This window comes from Pezoporus flaviventris, unplaced genomic scaffold, assembly GCF_033815535.1.
Source record: "Pezoporus flaviventris isolate CSIRO_AGI_PZ_B2104156 unplaced genomic scaffold, CSIRO_AGI_Pfla_v1 ptg000025l, whole genome shotgun sequence".
Lineage (NCBI taxonomy): Eukaryota > Metazoa > Chordata > Aves > Psittaciformes > Psittacidae > Pezoporus > Pezoporus flaviventris.
Window position 1 is genome coordinate 24316325 of NW_026892573.1, and position 6950 is coordinate 24323274.

The following is a 6950-nucleotide window of genomic DNA, read 5'->3' on the forward strand; positions in this document are numbered from 1 at the left end:
AAAATTACATTTTAAAATATATTGTATATCTATTTCAAAGAGCACCCAGGCAAACCTGCATCTCTTCATGCATTATTTTTTTCCTGTGTTGATCTTGCAGGATATGAGTCTATAGGGTTGAAGTCAGAGGAACTTTCATTATTGGCTCCACTGGCAGTAGGTTAAGACCCAAAACTCATAATCTGTCTGCAACTGTATCTTATCTGCATCTCTTCTTTGTGCCAAGGATCTGAATACAAATGGTAACTTCATACGAAAGGTGCTTTCCTATCCTTCAAATAGTAAATCTTGGCAAAGAACTGTTAGCCCTGGGATAAAGCAATCCTTTACTCTGACTTTGCTGTTCTGCAAATTAATTTACTACATTTCTAGCCTTTACAGATAAAATATGCAAATTTCCAGCTCCTTACAAACAGGATTACCTCACCTTCATTCCCTCGATTAAATAACAAATAAATGGCACAATAAGGAATTATTTGTAGGGATGTCAGTTTATTTGCATATACTTTGATATTCTCATTGTAGAACCTGTACCTTAGGTTAACCAATCAGGTTCTCTTTTCATTATAGTTTAAATACTTACTTTATCTTTCTTTTCTGATATATAATGCAAGGAAACACATAAAAGAAGGCCTAAAACACATAAAAGAAGGCCATAAAAGAAGATTAATAGCTGTTAATCAAGCCAGGCCAAAAAAACAAAGGCTAAGTTTACAGCTGAGAGGCTTTGCAGGTATAGAGATTCTGGTATATTATTGTGGTAAAAAGTGGGGTGCAGATACAGTTTATACAAGCAGATAAACACTTTTGCCACTACAGTTTATTCTGAGAGTTGGTTGATTTTGCTGTCCCAGGTCAAATATATTGGAGTAGCTAAGCACAGTTTTACAGGTGGAACTCCATCTACTCTTGGCAATGTTAATAGCACAGCTACTCTGGTCACATATCATGACTCATCACATTCTTCCTGGCAAAAGTCTGTACTCCAGCTATAGAACTGCTGCCAAGCAATTATATGCGGTTTGTGACAAAGAGAAAAGAAACCACCCAAAAGTTAACAGTAAATTCTTAAAGAAATATCAAAATGAAGATGAAAACATCTGAAAGTAGGATGAAATACCACTCCTTTCATTGCACAAAACCCCTGACCTTTGCTACACAGTTCTTGTGGATGTTCTAATTTATGCCTTGGATTGTTCTTGATCAAAAGTCAGCACATTAATATGGCCAAATTATGGCAAATGCTATGTAAACATCAACCTCATTCAAACAGAATCTTTCCAGTAGCATTGTGTAGGAATGCTTCAATCTTATCCCAGCACCAGATAAACATCAAATCCTATTTACTCTTCAGTCTCCTACTACAACATGGAAGGATGCAATTCATACTCCTTGTGATTGTGAAAGACCAGGCTATTCCTGAAATCTTATGGCAGTGAAAACAGAATAAACTGAGTTTTACTGGAGTGGAACTGGAGCAAAATACAGGTGATCTTCAAATAGTGACAAGCAAACCTTAAGCCTTGTACTTTCCTACTATTAGACTGTACGTACTTCAGGAACTGAAGATAAAAGATTTTAACTTACACAATGGGAAAGTAAACTACACATTTTATCAATTATTAGGATGTTTAAATAGCAGGAACAAGAACTCCCAAAGGCATTGCAAACAACATAAACATGCAAGTCATCTACCATTGTGCTCCAGCCTACAGGACACACAAAGAAAACTTTTGTATATGGAACATGATTTCAGAATCTCATGAGACCAGAAAGCTCTCAGTGCTTCAGAAAGAGATTAAATACTACCTCTACTGGTCTCTTTTGTCTGAAAATCACTTTCTATGAAATTCAACCCTGCACAAAGAGCCGGAATCAGGATTAAGGATCTCATAAACCCCATTTAATTCCCTAAAAAGGCTTCTGTGCAGAAATGAATTCCAGTCTCTGAGAAAAGTTGTACTATTAATGAAAGTATGAAAAAAAGGTATTTAGAATTAGTTTGAAAACTCTATGCTCTGGACTAAAAACTTTTTAATTAAAAAAAAAATCTAAATGGAGATGTATGTTCTTTAAAATACACATTAAAATAGAATATTAAATATTTTCTTCTAAGAAATTGAAACTATTAAGGACAATTCCTCTGTTGCAACTGGCTACAGAGTAATAGCAAGAAATGACAAGGATCATGTCAAAGTCAGCCAGCAGCTGCCAGGGCTTTTGAGCAGGCTTGCCATTTTCAAGGATTCTGCCTAAAATTAGGGAAATGGTCTTCCATTGATGAGGAATAGGAGGCAGAGAAATGCAAGAAAATGAGTCTCCAATAATATTCTCTTCACATACCCTGTAGGAAGTTGAATTCAACAAAGAGAGAAAGAATGAGAGAAAGAACAAAAGAATGAAAGAAAGGAAGATGATCCTGTATTCAATTTCTACACTCCAGGCATAGTCTTAATTTGGGGCCTCCCTATGTGTCCTAGCAGCTCTTTCTGGTGATAAAACAGTTATTGTCTGGTTAATTTATGTCTCTATTTAATGCATGACATAAATAGACTGACCAGTGTGATTGGTGAAAGGACAGGGAGTCCCTACTGATATAAACTGGTGAACAGTAAAAAGAACAGTCCCCTTTTAAGGACCTGAAACGATGAAATTCTTCATGCTGGCTGCAAATGCATTTCAAATGCATTAGAGCTCATTGTTGTGGGTTCCCTTGGCTAAACCTCTTGTTGTCAAACTCAGAGGTGGCTTGCCATTCCGGCTCTAACAACCTGTTGAGCTATTCTTATCTATCAGTCAGCAAGAGCCACATCAGTTGCTGTGCCAGTTCCAGACAGGCCTAACCTCTTTGTGAGTTTGGGTGCATTCCTCTTTAAAAAGGATTTTTTTTTGTTGGTGGTGTAAATTCCAGCATTATTATTTGGGCATGAGCCAGCCTAATGCTAGTATGCCTGGGAGTCACAGAGGGCTTGCAAATGCTACACTGCTGCAGGAAACAGTCCCTGGGAAATGTGGGCTCTGAGCTTCCCATTGCTTACCTTTGGGAAAGGAGAATACCCCAAGCAGGAAGCGCCTGTTTTATTGGAAGGGATGTCTATATAATCCTGTACATCACTGAACCCCAAAAGAGCTCAAGCCTCAGAGAAACTGCAATATGGACATAGCAATAGTCAGACAACTAACAAATTGGTTGGAAAGCAGCATAGCAAATACTCAGTGAAAGCAGCTAGCAACAGAAGTGGCTAGTAGGGGCTGCTACTTATAGTAAATTCAAGTTTCCAATACACTAATTCCTCTATTATTTAAAATCATAGGGAACCAGAATAGCCCAATAAAATAGAAAGCTTGGTACTAGGGAGACGCTGTAGCCATTACATGGCACAGTGATTCCACAAACCCAGTAAAAAGGCTATGGTATACATGAAAATCACCGGCATTTATTTGTGATGTAACAGATGAGTTTGCTTAATGTGTAGGGAACATTTTGAGAAATAGGAGCTTTGAGGAGAATCGGCCTGTTTGGAAAACTTCTGTCTATTGACTGAAAATCCGCTTCTGAAACCTGAGGACACAACATGCCTTCACACTTCACACACTGCAGGCTCCTCTGGGACTGGGACTCACCCAAAAAGTTACCAGAAAAATCAAGACAAGACCTTTCAGTGTTGCGCATAAGAAAAGCATCTCAGCTGTCCCTCAGAAGCCCGTATTCATAAGTGGAAATCTTCCTGTCATTTAAGTAAAAAAAACAAAAAAAAACAAAAACCCGTATTTATTATTTTATTTATCTTCTTCAGTCACATACAATATTCTCCCTGCAACTACCTCATTCCCGTCTCCTGCCCTAGACAGCTACAAGGTTTTCTTCACGCCTTTTATCACTAGGTGGCGACGTTGGAAGCAAGAAACGGGATGAAGACCAGGGACAGAGAAACACCCGAAACGTTAACTTCCACCACAGCTTGGAGGAAACATTAAATCCTGGGCAAACTCTGATCCGCTTATTTATCTGAAAATTCACGTACTGACTTTAAATTTAAAGCAATTAAAAGCAATCTCAGACCAGGGGTATAACTCCCTTAATGCAATATAATCCTTTATTATAACCATTGTAATCCTTGCAATATAAACATTTTGGTGGGAATTCAACCCACCATAACACCTGGCCACACCTCTTCACCATGTGAAATCCATTGCATTGCTATGCAAATAAAGTGGGAAAGAGCTGTGCTTCACTTACAGATATTTCCTTTCCTTGTGGTTTTGTTACCACCTATTTTTAAAGAAATACATGGAAATGCTTACAAGATCTTGTTAAAACAGTACAAAAATGTTAGTAGAATGAGTTCCAAGGTAGCAGCAGTTTTCTGCCATTCACCAAGCAAAGCAGAGCAAATTTAAGACACGAATCTTGTTATTAAAATTCATCTGTACGAGTATTAGCTCTGAACAGAATCCAGCATCCTATTCCATAAACATTTCAAGCAGAAAACCAACAGAAACTCATTATTGTAAATCTTAATTGTTTCCTGCATATACTCATCCACAAAATGTCTTGTTCTTTGAGCAGTGAAAGTACTGCAACTTACTTCCTTATGAATTTATTGTTGAGGGATATTAGTTATTCAGCTTAAATAGCTTTTAAATTGTTTGAGTCAGAGTTATAGTATTTTGTGGTTTAGTATGCTATTTGCTTAGCTTTACTTGTTTAGCATGAGCAGCTAGATTTGCTGCAGCCTCAGGCTGTAAGCTGTGGTCTTTCACCTAGATATGCTTTCAGCTGGAATAAAGTTAGTTTTCTTAGTAATTTTCCTGTTAGCTGGTACAGTGCTGTCTTTTGTCTTTAGTGTGACAAGAATGATAACACACTGATGGTTTAGCTGTTAAGTTTATGTTCGTCTGAGGTCTAGGACTTTTTTAGTGTGCACAAGAAGCACAAACCAGAAAGAGCTCCTACTGTCAGCAGAAGCTGCAACTCAACAAGGTAAGACAGCCTGTCTCTATGAACACAGAGAAAGAATCCAATAAGGTGTTAGAAGACCCCAGACCAAAAAAATCACTATTGGACTAAAAAGACATGTGAGGGGTGGGTGCATAAATCATAAGGGCATAACTGCCCAGGGATTTCTTTCTTTGTGTTGTCCTTGTTCCCTCCCCCCCGCCCCCTCCCCCGAGGCAGAGGGACCTGTCCCTTTTGCTGCATCACTGTTATTAAGCAGTTTTTTCCTGGAATCGAACAATTGAGACTCTGCAGTAGGAAACATGGGGTTGAGCCTGAAGAAGGAGGATGTGTGCTTGTGAGTGTGAGTGCGTGAGTGAGTGAGTGAGTGTGTGAGTGAGTGAGTGAGTGAGTGAGTGAGTGAGTGAGTGAGTGAAGAGTTGAAAGGGGCACCCATCAGCTCTGTGGAGCTGCCCGCTGCAAAGGGACTCCAGTTCTAGCAACTAAGTCTTGGGTGCTGCGTGAATGCTCAGGCAGCAGCTTCTCCCCTAATATTATTGTACTCTCTACCCTCCAAGCTCCTCTGCTGCAACACTCCCACTTTCCCCCGTGACTAAGACAATATCAAGGCCATCCTGAATCAAGCTCCCCATTCCCTCACCTCCATTTCTGGGGGTCTCCACATGAGGGCCAGCCCCAGCTGAGAACAGCACACGTGTTCAGCAATTCAGTGCATGCTGCAAAGCTGCTGTTAGCAGAAAAAATAGCCCCGTGCTGAAGGGCAGGTGTCTCCTTGAGGACCAGCACTTGAAGGACCTCTCTGTGTCACCCAGCCTCTGATTTTCCATGCTATATTGCATGAACCACAGAGAACCAAGGCCCTCAGCATGCTCCTGCTTCTGGTTGAGGCCCAGTGAGGAGCTGCTGGTACCATACCCAAAATGTGCTTTACAGACACCAAAGTAAGAGGTGTTTTCTTCTAAGAGGCCCACAGAGGCAGCTGGCAGGGGCTCTCCCAGGCAGGGACACTGCTGGAATTCCTGCTCCAGATGCGCCCAGCCAGACACCCCCACCACATCCCGCAGTTACAGTTGCCACAACCCACTTTCTTGTCACCCATCATTTGGGGTTGAGCACAATAAATCTAGCAGGTTTGTCCCCATCAAAGAGGTGAGATTCAGGTTGGATGTGAGGAAGAAATTCTTTACAATGAGGGTGGTAAAACACTGGCACAGGCTGTCTGGAGAGGTGGTGGAGATGCCATCCATCCCTGGAGACATTCAAGGCCAGGCGGGATGTGGCAGTCCCAGCTCATTGCCGGGGGGTTGCACTAGATGACTTCCAGCACAAACTATTCCATGGTTCTGTGGTAGCCCTAAAGAAGCCGCTTTAGCAGGGTAAGCCTCAGGCCAGGCCAGACACCAGAGGTGTTCACCCACGATTTGAGGGGGCCTACACCGATTTTACTCAAGAACGCATCTAGGGCGAGCACAAGGACGCTCACAACGAAAGTTCCACACCCGAATACTGCCGGAAGGGCGGAGAGCGAAGCGTGCTTCCTCATACGGCAGGATTAGGACTCGAACCCGGAACTCCGGCTCTCCAGCACTGCCCGGCACCCCCCGCACACCACATGACGCGCCTCCCGCCAGCACTTCCGTAAACATCACGACTGCTGAGTGGCAGAGGCGGTGGCCAATCGCGGCGCGCGGAAAGGGGGTGGGTCGGAGTCTCGCCTCAGCGGCTGCGGCAGCGGAGCGCGGGAACGCTAACGGTAAAAGTAACGGGCGCTGAGGGACGGCGGCAGGTCTGTGTGCGCCGGGGCGGCTGGGGCGGGAGGAGCTCAGCTCGCCTGGGGCCAGCACTCTTTGTGCTGTCGCTTCGCCTCAGGGAGCCTCTGGGCATAGCGGCGGGGGCGGGAGAATCGGGCCTTACAGCTTGCGTGGGGAGGTCCCTTACAGATGAGGACGCTCCCCTGTGGGGCCTGGTGAGGTGGGCTTGAAGGAGCGGG

At 42.9% G+C, this 6950-nt stretch overlaps 1 long non-coding RNA gene across 1 annotated transcript; it reads right to left on the bottom strand.

The window, feature by feature from the left end:
• Positions 1–674: 674 nt before the first annotated feature.
• On the bottom strand, positions 675–3743 carry LOC133271773 (uncharacterized). Its single transcript, XR_009744249.1, has 3 exons — positions 3625–3743; positions 3039–3147; positions 675–2344 (listed from the first exon to the last, which is right to left on the bottom strand). It is a non-coding gene; the product is annotated as an uncharacterized LOC133271773 (long non-coding RNA).
• Positions 3744–6950: the final 3207 nt, after the last annotated feature.